Consider the following 14,538-nt stretch of genomic DNA (forward strand, 5'->3'; position numbering starts at 1 on the left):
ACCTCTTTCGGATGTCCTTCTGTATTTGCTGGCTAGTGGAAAGCAACGTGGACCCACCACTCTATAGCTCTGCCGTCATGAGTGTCCCTAGCACACTCGGCAGATGTCGCTTCTCTAGGCAGACAAGCAGTGGAATTCTGCGGAAGGTCAATGGTGCTTCCATTGGTTTTGCCACTAGGCGATCCATTGCAGCCCTAGAATGAAGCATAACCCGCTGAATGCATTCAGGGTGTTCTGCGGTGGGAAAGGTCAGAGGGGGTGATAGTTGGTGAGCGTGCACAGCACCTCAGAATGACACCACTGCCTAGCAGGGGGACCGGTGGAGACACTATTTTCAGCCAATGCCCCTCTGTCTGAACGAGTCTGCCTTGTGTCATCCCGGTAAGAGATCAGGCTAACAGGCTTCCAATGAAAAAAGCAGACATCACACTGAAGCATGGTGCACCGTGCATGTCCACAATCATCGGCTCCAAAGAGAAGACGTTCAGGAACAGGATTTAGTATGGCAAAAGAACACATCATCCTAATTCCTATGTACAGGATAAAAAGCCCACAATTGAGGAAAAATATCACATGGAGATGCCTGGGATCGAACCTGTGGCCTCATACTTCCCAAGTATGTGCTCTACCACTGAGTTACATCCCCACTGCCAGCAAGGAACTGTGAAATCTACCAGATGCTGGCTGGCTGCTTGGGACTAACAGCGCCCAGAACTGACGGTAACTGTCGAATTGGAGTTTCCAAATGGCAGACTTCATTTTAGAGCCACCTGTGTCTGGTTGTCCATAGAAACATGCAGAAAGGCTGCCCCCCCATGCAATTCCCCTGACCAACTAATGAAAAATATCAATATGTTCAAGACTTTTGCTTTTAGAAGCCAGAGATAGGCCCCAGCAGCAGAGCTGGTAGGATATTCCAGCTCAAAACTAACAAGTTACAGAACCTGATCGACTTAGGTTGACAACAGAGGCACATCTGTGGCCACATCCAGTGAAAACAAATTATTTTTAAAGCTAGGCATCATATGCTACAAAGGTACAATGGTGGAGCTATACATTCGGAACCAAAACAATCGACTGAAAAGAAACGCAAGGCAATGCCAATACTTTCACGATTCTGCACCGTTAAAACTGTGGTGTGATGTTTCTCTCTGTGCATTTCTATTTGTAGTGATTGTGAAGGCATACAGGATGTTGACACTGGCAGGGACGTAAACCTCAGTGATATATTATAGGCAGGTTTGCCATACGGGCACCAGCGTTTTCTCAGACAAATAGATATGAATGTCGATGATCCTATAATCATGGCCCGAGTTGCAGTGTGAAATACAAAATAACCGGGACAAAATCACACTGATGTTTATGCAAATGGAGATCGGGACCTCATACATGCGAAGCATGCGCTCTACCACTGAGCTACATCCCCTCGGTGTGCAGTGGGCCTGTCCTGCAGACATCTTTTCCTGGGAGAATTCTTCCGGTCAAAATATGCTGCCAACTGAAGCACTAGCAAAAGACCAGGGAAAACGGGAGCAAGACTGGAAAAGCACATGGTCAGCTGAAGCAGTGTGCATTATGCTTCTCCATAAGAGATGACTTCCAGGGGAAGTATTCCACCAGAGGATTACCGTGCTCAAAGAGCCATCTCGTGGACAGAGACCATATGACAGTCAAAAAAAGGGAAACAATTGGAGATGCCAGGGATTGGACCCAGGGCCTCATCCATGCAAAGCAAGTGCTCTACCACTGAGCTACATCCCCTCGGTATGCAGTGTGTCTGTCCCGCAGACATAATTTTCAGGGAGAACTCTTCTGGTCAAAACATTCTGCCGAGTGAAGCACTAGCAAAAGAGCAGGGAAAACTGGAGCAAGAATGGAAAACCTCATGGTCACACTGAAGCAGTGTGCATTTTGCTTCTCCATAAGAGATGACTTCCAGGGGAAGATTTCCAGCAGAGGATTACTGTGCTCAAAGGGCCATCTAGTGGATAGAGATCATATGACAGTCAAAAAGAGAAACAAGTGGAAATGCCCCAGGTCCTCATACATGCAAAGCATGCGCTCTACCACTGAGCTACATCCCCGCTGAGAGGACGCTTCCTCATCACACCTAAAAGCTTCAGGAGGGAGTGGGCTAAGTAAGGAAAGGGGTTTGCAGTAGTGCATATGAAAAAACATGACAACTGCCAAATTACATCTTACTACTTACAATGACAAAGTTAAAGCGCCAGGTCGATCTCATCACGTTGGTGCCTGAGACATCACATAATGTGACACAGCCATCTCGGATAGATGCCCCAGATTTGAGAAGTGTAGTTATGGAGAAAAAATAAATATATATATATATATATATATATATATGTATGTCTTCAAACACCAAAAATGAGATAGCACCATTTCGCGCAGGAATTCCTCCAGCCGAAAGCCCACATATGTTGCTAGATAGACTGACACCTCTTTCGGATGTCCTTCTGTATTTGCTGGCTAGTGGAAAGCAACGTGGACCCACCACTCTATAGCTCTGCCGTCATGAGTGTCCCTAGCACACTCGGCAGATGTCGCTTCTCTAGGCAGACAAGCAGTGGAATTCTGCGGAAGGTCAATGGTGCTTCCATTGGTTTTGCCACTAGGCGATCCATTGCAGCCCTAGAATGAAGCATAACCCGCTGAATGCATTCAGGGTGTTCTGCGGTGGGAAAGGTCAGAGGGGGTGATAGTTGGTGAGCGTGCACAGCACCTCAGAATGACACCACTGCCTAGCAGGGGGACCGGTGGAGACACTATTTTCAGCCAATGCCCCTCTGTCTGAACGAGTCTGCCTTGTGTCATCCCGGTAAGAGATCAGGCTAACAGGCTTCCAATGAAAAAAGCAGACATCACACTGAAGCATGGTGCACCGTGCATGTCCACAATCATCGGCTCCAAAGAGAAGACGTTCAGGAACAGGATTTAGTATGGCAAAAGAACACATCATCCTAATTCCTATGTACAGGATAAAAAGCCCACAATTGAGGAAAAATATCACATGGAGATGCCTGGGATCGAACCTGTGGCCTCATACTTCCCAAGTATGTGCTCTACCACTGAGTTACATCCCCACTGCCAGCAAGGAACTGTGAAATCTACCAGATGCTGGCTGGCTGCTTGGGACTAACAGCGCCCAGAACTGACGGTAACTGTCGAATTGGAGTTTCCAAATGGCAGACTTCATTTTAGAGCCACCTGTGTCTGGTTGTCCATAGAAACATGCAGAAAGGCTGCCCCCCCATGCAATTCCCCTGACCAACTAATGAAAAATATCAATATGTTCAAGACTTTTGCTTTTAGAAGCCAGAGATAGGCCCCAGCAGCAGAGCTGGTAGGATATTCCAGCTCAAAACTAACAAGTTACAGAACCTGATCGACTTAGGTTGACAACAGAGGCACATCTGTGGCCACATCCAGTGAAAACAAATTATTTTTAAAGCTAGGCATCATATGCTACAAAGGTACAATGGTGGAGCTATACATTCGGAACCAAAACAATCGACTGAAAAGAAACGCAAGGCAATGCCAATACTTTCACGATTCTGCACCGTTAAAACTGTGGTGTGATGTTTCTCTCTGTGCATTTCTATTTGTAGTGATTGTGAAGGCATACAGGATGTTGACACTGGCAGGGACGTAAACCTCAGTGATATATTATAGGCAGGTTTGCCATACGGGCACCAGCGTTTTCTCAGACAAATAGATATGAATGTCGATGATCCTATAATCATGGCCCGAGTTGCAGTGTGAAATACAAAATAACCGGGACAAAATCACACTGATGTTTATGCAAATGGAGATCGGGACCTCATACATGCGAAGCATGCGCTCTACCACTGAGCTACATCCCCTCGGTGTGCAGTGGGCCTGTCCTGCAGACATCTTTTCCTGGGAGAATTCTTCCGGTCAAAATATGCTGCCAACTGAAGCACTAGCAAAAGACCAGGGAAAACGGGAGCAAGACTGGAAAAGCACATGGTCAGCTGAAGCAGTGTGCATTATGCTTCTCCATAAGAGATGACTTCCAGGGGAAGTATTCCACCAGAGGATTACCGTGCTCAAAGAGCCATCTCGTGGACAGAGACCATATGACAGTCAAAAAAAGGGAAACAATTGGAGATGCCAGGGATTGGACCCAGGGCCTCATCCATGCAAAGCAAGTGCTCTACCACTGAGCTACATCCCCTCGGTATGCAGTGTGTCTGTCCCGCAGACATAATTTTCAGGGAGAACTCTTCTGGTCAAAACATTCTGCCGAGTGAAGCACTAGCAAAAGAGCAGGGAAAACTGGAGCAAGAATGGAAAACCTCATGGTCACACTGAAGCAGTGTGCATTTTGCTTCTCCATAAGAGATGACTTCCAGGGGAAGATTTCCACCAGAGGATTACTGTGCTCAAAGGGCCATCTAGTGGATAGAGATCATATGACAGTCAAAAAGAGAAACAAGTGGAAATGCCCCAGGTCCTCATACATGCAAAGCATGCGCTCTACCACTGAGCTACATCCCCGCTGAGAGGACGCTTCCTCATCACACCTAAAAGCTTCAGGAGGGAGTGGGCTAAGTAAGGAAAGGGGTTTGCAGTAGTGCATATGAAAAAACATGACAACTGCCAAATTACATCTTACTACTTACAATGACAAAGTTAAAGCGCCAGGTCGATCTCATCACGTTGGTGCCTGAGACATCACATAATGTGACACAGCCATCTCGGATAGATGCCCCAGATTTGAGAAGTGTAGTTATGGAGAAAAAAATAAATACATATATATATATATATATGTATGTCTTCAAACACCAAAAATGAGATAGCACCATTTCGCGCAGGAATTCCTCCAGCCGAAAGCCCACATATGTTGCTAGATAGACTGACACCTCTTTCGGATGTCCTTCTGTATTTGCTGGCTAGTGGAAAGCAACGTGGACCCACCACTCTATAGCTCTGCCGTCATGAGTGTCCCTAGCACACTCGGCAGATGTCGCTTCTCTAGGCAGACAAGCAGTGGAATTCTGCGGAAGGTCAATGGTGCTTCCATTGGTTTTGCCACTAGGCGATCCATTGCAGCCCTAGAATGAAGCATAACCCGCTGAATGCATTCAGGGTGTTCTGCGGTGGGAAAGGTCAGAGGGGGTGATAGTTGGTGAGCGTGCACAGCACCTCAGAATGACACCACTGCCTAGCAGGGGGACCGGTGGAGACACTATTTTCAGCCAATGCCCCTCTGTCTGAACGAGTCTGCCTTGTGTCATCCCGGTAAGAGATCAGGCTAACAGGCTTCCAATGAAAAAAGCAGACATCACACTGAAGCATGGTGCACCGTGCATGTCCACAATCATCGGCTCCAAAGAGAAGACGTTCAGGAACAGGATTTAGTATGGCAAAAGAACACATCATCCTAATTCCTATGTACAGGATAAAAAGCCCACAATTGAGGAAAAATATCACATGGAGATGCCTGGGATCGAACCTGTGGCCTCATACTTCCCAAGTATGTGCTCTACCACTGAGTTACATCCCCACTGCCAGCAAGGAACTGTGAAATCTACCAGATGCTGGCTGGCTGCTTGGGACTAACAGCGCCCAGAACTGACGGTAACTGTCGAATTGGAGTTTCCAAATGGCAGACTTCATTTTAGAGCCACCTGTGTCTGGTTGTCCATAGAAACATGCAGAAAGGCTGCCCCCCCATGCAATTCCCCTGACCAACTAATGAAAAATATCAATATGTTCAAGACTTTTGCTTTTAGAAGCCAGAGATAGGCCCCAGCAGCAGAGCTGGTAGGATATTCCAGCTCAAAACTAACAAGTTACAGAACCTGATCGACTTAGGTTGACAACAGAGGCACATCTGTGGCCACATCCAGTGAAAACAAATTATTTTTAAAGCTAGGCATCATATGCTACAAAGGTACAATGGTGGAGCTATACATTCGGAACCAAAACAATCGACTGAAAAGAAACGCAAGGCAATGCCAATACTTTCACGATTCTGCACCGTTAAAACTGTGGTGTGATGTTTCTCTCTGTGCATTTCTATTTGTAGTGATTGTGAAGGCATACAGGATGTTGACACTGGCAGGGACGTAAACCTCAGTGATATATTATAGGCAGGTTTGCCATACGGGCACCAGCGTTTTCTCAGACAAATAGATATGAATGTCGATGATCCTATAATCATGGCCCGAGTTGCAGTGTGAAATACAAAATAACCGGGACAAAATCACACTGATGTTTATGCAAATGGAGATCGGGACCTCATACATGCGAAGCATGCGCTCTACCACTGAGCTACATCCCCTCGGTGTGCAGTGGGCCTGTCCTGCAGACATCTTTTCCTGGGAGAATTCTTCCGGTCAAAATATGCTGCCAACTGAAGCACTAGCAAAAGACCAGGGAAAACGGGAGCAAGACTGGAAAAGCACATGGTCAGCTGAAGCAGTGTGCATTATGCTTCTCCATAAGAGATGACTTCCAGGGGAAGTATTCCACCAGAGGATTACCGTGCTCAAAGAGCCATCTCGTGGACAGAGACCATATGACAGTCAAAAAAAGGGAAACAATTGGAGATGCCAGGGATTGGACCCAGGGCCTCATCCATGCAAAGCAAGTGCTCTACCACTGAGCTACATCCCCTCGGTATGCAGTGTGTCTGTCCCGCAGACATAATTTTCAGGGAGAACTCTTCTGGTCAAAACATTCTGCCGAGTGAAGCACTAGCAAAAGAGCAGGGAAAACTGGAGCAAGAATGGAAAACCTCATGGTCACACTGAAGCAGTGTGCATTTTGCTTCTCCATAAGAGATGACTTCCAGGGGAAGATTTCCACCAGAGGATTACTGTGCTCAAAGGGCCATCTAGTGGATAGAGATCATATGACAGTCAAAAAGAGAAACAAGTGGAAATGCCCCAGGTCCTCATACATGCAAAGCATGCGCTCTACCACTGAGCTACATCCCCGCTGAGAGGACGCTTCCTCATCACACCTAAAAGCTTCAGGAGGGAGTGGGCTAAGTAAGGAAAGGGGTTTGCAGTAGTGCATATGAAAAAACATGACAACTGCCAAATTACATCTTACTACTTACAATGACAAAGTTAAAGCGCCAGGTCGATCTCATCACGTTGGTGCCTGAGACATCACATAATGTGACACAGCCATCTCGGATAGATGCCCCAGATTTGAGAAGTGTAGTTATGGAGAAAAAAATAAATACATATATATATATATATATGTATGTCTTCAAACACCAAAAATGAGATAGCACCATTTCGCGCAGGAATTCCTCCAGCCGAAAGCCCACATATGTTGCTAGATAGACTGACACCTCTTTCGGATGTCCTTCTGTATTTGCTGGCTAGTGGAAAGCAACGTGGACCCACCACTCTATAGCTCTGCCGTCATGAGTGTCCCTAGCACACTCGGCAGATGTCGCTTCTCTAGGCAGACAAGCAGTGGAATTCTGCGGAAGGTCAATGGTGCTTCCATTGGTTTTGCCACTAGGCGATCCATTGCAGCCCTAGAATGAAGCATAACCCGCTGAATGCATTCAGGGTGTTCTGCGGTGGGAAAGGTCAGAGGGGGTGATAGTTGGTGAGCGTGCACAGCACCTCAGAATGACACCACTGCCTAGCAGGGGGACCGGTGGAGACACTATTTTCAGCCAATGCCCCTCTGTCTGAACGAGTCTGCCTTGTGTCATCCCGGTAAGAGATCAGGCTAACAGGCTTCCAATGAAAAAAGCAGACATCACACTGAAGCATGGTGCACCGTGCATGTCCACAATCATCGGCTCCAAAGAGAAGACGTTCAGGAACAGGATTTAGTATGGCAAAAGAACACATCATCCTAATTCCTATGTACAGGATAAAAAGCCCACAATTGAGGAAAAATATCACATGGAGATGCCTGGGATCGAACCTGTGGCCTCATACTTCCCAAGTATGTGCTCTACCACTGAGTTACATCCCCACTGCCAGCAAGGAACTGTGAAATCTACCAGATGCTGGCTGGCTGCTTGGGACTAACAGCGCCCAGAACTGACGGTAACTGTCGAATTGGAGTTTCCAAATGGCAGACTTCATTTTAGAGCCACCTGTGTCTGGTTGTCCATAGAAACATGCAGAAAGGCTGCCCCCCCATGCAATTCCCCTGACCAACTAATGAAAAATATCAATATGTTCAAGACTTTTGCTTTTAGAAGCCAGAGATAGGCCCCAGCAGCAGAGCTGGTAGGATATTCCAGCTCAAAACTAACAAGTTACAGAACCTGATCGACTTAGGTTGACAACAGAGGCACATCTGTGGCCACATCCAGTGAAAACAAATTATTTTTAAAGCTAGGCATCATATGCTACAAAGGTACAATGGTGGAGCTATACATTCGGAACCAAAACAATCGACTGAAAAGAAACGCAAGGCAATGCCAATACTTTCACGATTCTGCACCGTTAAAACTGTGGTGTGATGTTTCTCTCTGTGCATTTCTATTTGTAGTGATTGTGAAGGCATACAGGATGTTGACACTGGCAGGGACGTAAACCTCAGTGATATATTATAGGCAGGTTTGCCATACGGGCACCAGCGTTTTCTCAGACAAATAGATATGAATGTCGATGATCCTATAATCATGGCCCGAGTTGCAGTGTGAAATACAAAATAACCGGGACAAAATCACACTGATGTTTATGCAAATGGAGATGCCGGGGATTGAACCCGGGACCTCATACATGCGAAGCATGCGCTCTACCACTGAGCTACATCCCCTCGGTGTGCAGTGGGCCTGTCCTGCAGACATCTTTTCCTGGGAGAATTCTTCCGGTCAAAATATGCTGCCAACTGAAGCACTAGCAAAAGACCAGGGAAAACGGGAGCAAGACTGGAAAAGCACATGGTCAGCTGAAGCAGTGTGCATTATGCTTCTCCATAAGAGATGACTTCCAGGGGAAGTATTCCACCAGAGGATTACCGTGCTCAAAGAGCCATCTCGTGGACAGAGACCATATGACAGTCAAAAAAAGGGAAACAATTGGAGATGCCAGGGATTGGACCCAGGGCCTCATCCATGCAAAGCAAGTGCTCTACCACTGAGCTACATCCCCTCGGTATGCAGTGTGTCTGTCCCGCAGACATAATTTTCAGGGAGAACTCTTCTGGTCAAAACATTCTGCCGAGTGAAGCACTAGCAAAAGAGCAGGGAAAACTGGAGCAAGAATGGAAAACCTCATGGTCACACTGAAGCAGTGTGCATTTTGCTTCTCCATAAGAGATGACTTCCAGGGGAAGATTTCCACCAGAGGATTACTGTGCTCAAAGGGCCATCTAGTGGATAGAGATCATATGACAGTCAAAAAGAGAAACAAGTGGAAATGCCCCAGGTCCTCATACATGCAAAGCATGCGCTCTACCACTGAGCTACATCCCCGCTGAGAGGACGCTTCCTCATCACACCTAAAAGCTTCAGGAGGGAGTGGGCTAAGTAAGGAAAGGGGTTTGCAGTAGTGCATATGAAAAAACATGACAACTGCCAAATTACATCTTACTACTTACAATGACAAAGTTAAAGCGCCAGGTCGATCTCATCACGTTGGTGCCTGAGACATCACATAATGTGACACAGCCATCTCGGATAGATGCCCCAGATTTGAGAAGTGTAGTTATGGAGAAAAAAATAAATACATATATATATATATATATGTATGTCTTCAAACACCAAAAATGAGATAGCACCATTTCGCGCAGGAATTCCTCCAGCCGAAAGCCCACATATGTTGCTAGATAGACTGACACCTCTTTCGGATGTCCTTCTGTATTTGCTGGCTAGTGGAAAGCAACGTGGACCCACCACTCTATAGCTCTGCCGTCATGAGTGTCCCTAGCACACTCGGCAGATGTCGCTTCTCTAGGCAGACAAGCAGTGGAATTCTGCGGAAGGTCAATGGTGCTTCCATTGGTTTTGCCACTAGGCGATCCATTGCAGCCCTAGAATGAAGCATAACCCGCTGAATGCATTCAGGGTGTTCTGCGGTGGGAAAGGTCAGAGGGGGTGATAGTTGGTGAGCGTGCACAGCACCTCAGAATGACACCACTGCCTAGCAGGGGGACCGGTGGAGACACTATTTTCAGCCAATGCCCCTCTGTCTGAACGAGTCTGCCTTGTGTCATCCCGGTAAGAGATCAGGCTAACAGGCTTCCAATGAAAAAAGCAGACATCACACTGAAGCATGGTGCACCGTGCATGTCCACAATCATCGGCTCCAAAGAGAAGACGTTCAGGAACAGGATTTAGTATGGCAAAAGAACACATCATCCTAATTCCTATGTACAGGATAAAAAGCCCACAATTGAGGAAAAATATCACATGGAGATGCCTGGGATCGAACCTGTGGCCTCATACTTCCCAAGTATGTGCTCTACCACTGAGTTACATCCCCACTGCCAGCAAGGAACTGTGAAATCTACCAGATGCTGGCTGGCTGCTTGGGACTAACAGCGCCCAGAACTGACGGTAACTGTCGAATTGGAGTTTCCAAATGGCAGACTTCATTTTAGAGCCACCTGTGTCTGGTTGTCCATAGAAACATGCAGAAAGGCTGCCCCCCCATGCAATTCCCCTGACCAACTAATGAAAAATATCAATATGTTCAAGACTTTTGCTTTTAGAAGCCAGAGATAGGCCCCAGCAGCAGAGCTGGTAGGATATTCCAGCTCAAAACTAACAAGTTACAGAACCTGATCGACTTAGGTTGACAACAGAGGCACATCTGTGGCCACATCCAGTGAAAACAAATTATTTTTAAAGCTAGGCATCATATGCTACAAAGGTACAATGGTGGAGCTATACATTCGGAACCAAAACAATCGACTGAAAAGAAACGCAAGGCAATGCCAATACTTTCACGATTCTGCACCGTTAAAACTGTGGTGTGATGTTTCTCTCTGTGCATTTCTATTTGTAGTGATTGTGAAGGCATACAGGATGTTGACACTGGCAGGGACGTAAACCTCAGTGATATATTATAGGCAGGTTTGCCATACGGGCACCAGCGTTTTCTCAGACAAATAGATATGAATGTCGATGATCCTATAATCATGGCCCGAGTTGCAGTGTGAAATACAAAATAACCGGGACAAAATCACACTGATGTTTATGCAAATGGAGATGCCGGGGATTGAACCCGGGACCTCATACATGCGAAGCATGCGCTCTACCACTGAGCTACATCCCCTCGGTGTGCAGTGGGCCTGTCCTGCAGACATCTTTTCCTGGGAGAATTCTTCCGGTCAAAATATGCTGCCAACTGAAGCACTAGCAAAAGACCAGGGAAAACGGGAGCAAGACTGGAAAAGCACATGGTCAGCTGAAGCAGTGTGCATTATGCTTCTCCATAAGAGATGACTTCCAGGGGAAGTATTCCACCAGAGGATTACCGTGCTCAAAGAGCCATCTCGTGGACAGAGACCATATGACAGTCAAAAAAAGGGAAACAATTGGAGATGCCAGGGATTGGACCCAGGGCCTCATCCATGCAAAGCAAGTGCTCTACCACTGAGCTACATCCCCTCGGTATGCAGTGTGTCTGTCCCGCAGACATAATTTTCAGGGAGAACTCTTCTGGTCAAAACATTCTGCCGAGTGAAGCACTAGCAAAAGAGCAGGGAAAACTGGAGCAAGAATGGAAAACCTCATGGTCACACTGAAGCAGTGTGCATTTTGCTTCTCCATAAGAGATGACTTCCAGGGGAAGATTTCCACCAGAGGATTACTGTGCTCAAAGGGCCATCTAGTGGATAGAGATCATATGACAGTCAAAAAGAGAAACAAGTGGAAATGCCCCAGGTCCTCATACATGCAAAGCATGCGCTCTACCACTGAGCTACATCCCCGCTGAGAGGACGCTTCCTCATCACACCTAAAAGCTTCAGGAGGGAGTGGGCTAAGTAAGGAAAGGGGTTTGCAGTAGTGCATATGAAAAAACATGACAACTGCCAAATTACATCTTACTACTTACAATGACAAAGTTAAAGCGCCAGGTCGATCTCATCACGTTGGTGCATGAGACATCACATAATGTGACACAGCCATCTCGGATAGATGCCCCAGATTTGAGAAGTGTAGTTATGGAGAAAAAAATAAATACATATATATATATATATATGTATGTCTTCAAACACCAAAAATGAGATAGCACCATTTCGCGCAGGAATTCCTCCAGCCGAAAGCCCACATATGTTGCTAGATAGACTGACACCTCTTTCGGATGTCCTTCTGTATTTGCTGGCTAGTGGAAAGCAACGTGGACCCACCACTCTATAGCTCTGCCGTCATGAGTGTCCCTAGCACACTCGGCAGATGTCGCTTCTCTAGGCAGACAAGCAGTGGAATTCTGCGGAAGGTCAATGGTGCTTCCATTGGTTTTGCCACTAGGCGATCCATTGCAGCCCTAGAATGAAGCATAACCCGCTGAATGCATTCAGGGTGTTCTGCGGTGGGAAAGGTCAGAGGGGGTGATAGTTGGTGAGCGTGCACAGCACCTCAGAATGACACCACTGCCTAGCAGGGGGACCGGTGGAGACACTATTTTCAGCCAATGCCCCTCTGTCTGAACGAGTCTGCCTTGTGTCATCCCGGTAAGAGATCAGGCTAACAGGCTTCCAATGAAAAAAGCAGACATCACACTGAAGCATGGTGCACCGTGCATGTCCACAATCATCGGCTCCAAAGAGAAGACGTTCAGGAACAGGATTTAGTATGGCAAAAGAACACATCATCCTAATTCCTATGTACAGGATAAAAAGCCCACAATTGAGGAAAAATATCACATGGAGATGCCTGGGATCGAACCTGTGGCCTCATACTTCCCAAGTATGTGCTCTACCACTGAGTTACATCCCCACTGCCAGCAAGGAACTGTGAAATCTACCAGATGCTGGCTGGCTGCTTGGGACTAACAGCGCCCAGAACTGACGGTAACTGTCGAATTGGAGTTTCCAAATGGCAGACTTCATTTTAGAGCCACCTGTGTCTGGTTGTCCATAGAAACATGCAGAAAGGCTGCCCCCCCATGCAATTCCCCTGACCAACTAATGAAAAATATCAATATGTTCAAGACTTTTGCTTTTAGAAGCCAGAGATAGGCCCCAGCAGCAGAGCTGGTAGGATATTCCAGCTCAAAACTAACAAGTTACAGAACCTGATCGACTTAGGTTGACAACAGAGGCACATCTGTGGCCACATCCAGTGAAAACAAATTATTTTTAAAGCTAGGCATCATATGCTACAAAGGTACAATGGTGGAGCTATACATTCGGAACCAAAACAATCGACTGAAAAGAAACGCAAGGCAATGCCAATACTTTCACGATTCTGCACCGTTAAAACTGTGGTGTGATGTTTCTCTCTGTGCATTTCTATTTGTAGTGATTGTGAAGGCATACAGGATGTTGACACTGGCAGGGACGTAAACCTCAGTGATATATTATAGGCAGGTTTGCCATACGGGCACCAGCGTTTTCTCAGACAAATAGATATGAATGTCGATGATCCTATAATCATGGCCCGAGTTGCAGTGTGAAATACAAAATAACCGGGACAAAATCACACTGATGTTTATGCAAATGGAGATCGGGACCTCATACATGCGAAGCATGCGCTCTACCACTGAGCTACATCCCCTCGGTGTGCAGTGGGCCTGTCCTGCAGACATCTTTTCCTGGGAGAATTCTTCCGGTCAAAATATGCTGCCAACTGAAGCACTAGCAAAAGACCAGGGAAAACGGGAGCAAGACTGGAAAAGCACATGGTCAGCTGAAGCAGTGTGCATTATGCTTCTCCATAAGAGATGACTTCCAGGGGAAGTATTCCACCAGAGGATTACCGTGCTCAAAGAGCCATCTCGTGGACAGAGACCATATGACAGTCAAAAAAAGGGAAACAATTGGAGATGCCAGGGATTGGACCCAGGGCCTCATCCATGCAAAGCAAGTGCTCTACCACTGAGCTACATCCCCTCGGTATGCAGTGTGTCTGTCCCGCAGACATAATTTTCAGGGAGAACTCTTCTGGTCAAAACATTCTGCCGAGTGAAGCACTAGCAAAAGAGCAGGGAAAACTGGAGCAAGAATGGAAAACCTCATGGTCACACTGAAGCAGTGTGCATTTTGCTTCTCCATAAGAGATGACTTCCAGGGGAAGATTTCCACCAGAGGATTACTGTGCTCAAAGGGCCATCTAGTGGATAGAGATCATATGACAGTCAAAAAGAGAAACAAGTGGAAATGCCCCAGGTCCTCATACATGCAAAGCATGCGCTCTACCACTGAGCTACATCCCCGCTGAGAGGACGCTTCCTCATCACACCTAAAAGCTTCAGGAGGGAGTGGGCTAAGTAAGGAAAGGGGTTTGCAGTAGTGCATATGAAAAAACATGACAACTGCCAAATTACATCTTACTACTTACAATGACAAAGTTAAAGCGCCAGGTCGATCTCATCACGTTGGTGCCTGAGACATCACATA

The 14,538-nt window shown here is 46.6% G+C and overlaps 2 non-coding genes across 2 annotated transcripts; both read right to left on the reverse strand.

The window, feature by feature from the left end:
- Positions 1-8,715: 8,715 nt before the first annotated feature.
- TRNAA-CGC (transfer RNA alanine (anticodon CGC)) lies at positions 8,716-8,787 on the reverse strand. The gene has a single exon. It is a non-coding gene; the product is annotated as a tRNA-Ala (tRNA).
- Positions 8,788-11,177: 2,390 nt separating this feature from the next.
- Positions 11,178-11,249, reverse strand: TRNAA-CGC (transfer RNA alanine (anticodon CGC)). Its single transcript has one exon. It is a non-coding gene; the product is annotated as a tRNA-Ala (tRNA).
- Between the last annotated feature and the right edge of the window lie 3,289 nt (positions 11,250-14,538).

The sequence above is a fragment of the Ambystoma mexicanum genome (genome assembly GCF_040938575.1).
Source record: "Ambystoma mexicanum isolate Mex_15411 chromosome 12 unlocalized genomic scaffold, UKY_AmexF1_1 Mex_chr12_unloc.1, whole genome shotgun sequence".
Taxonomy (NCBI): domain Eukaryota; kingdom Metazoa; phylum Chordata; class Amphibia; order Caudata; family Ambystomatidae; genus Ambystoma; species Ambystoma mexicanum.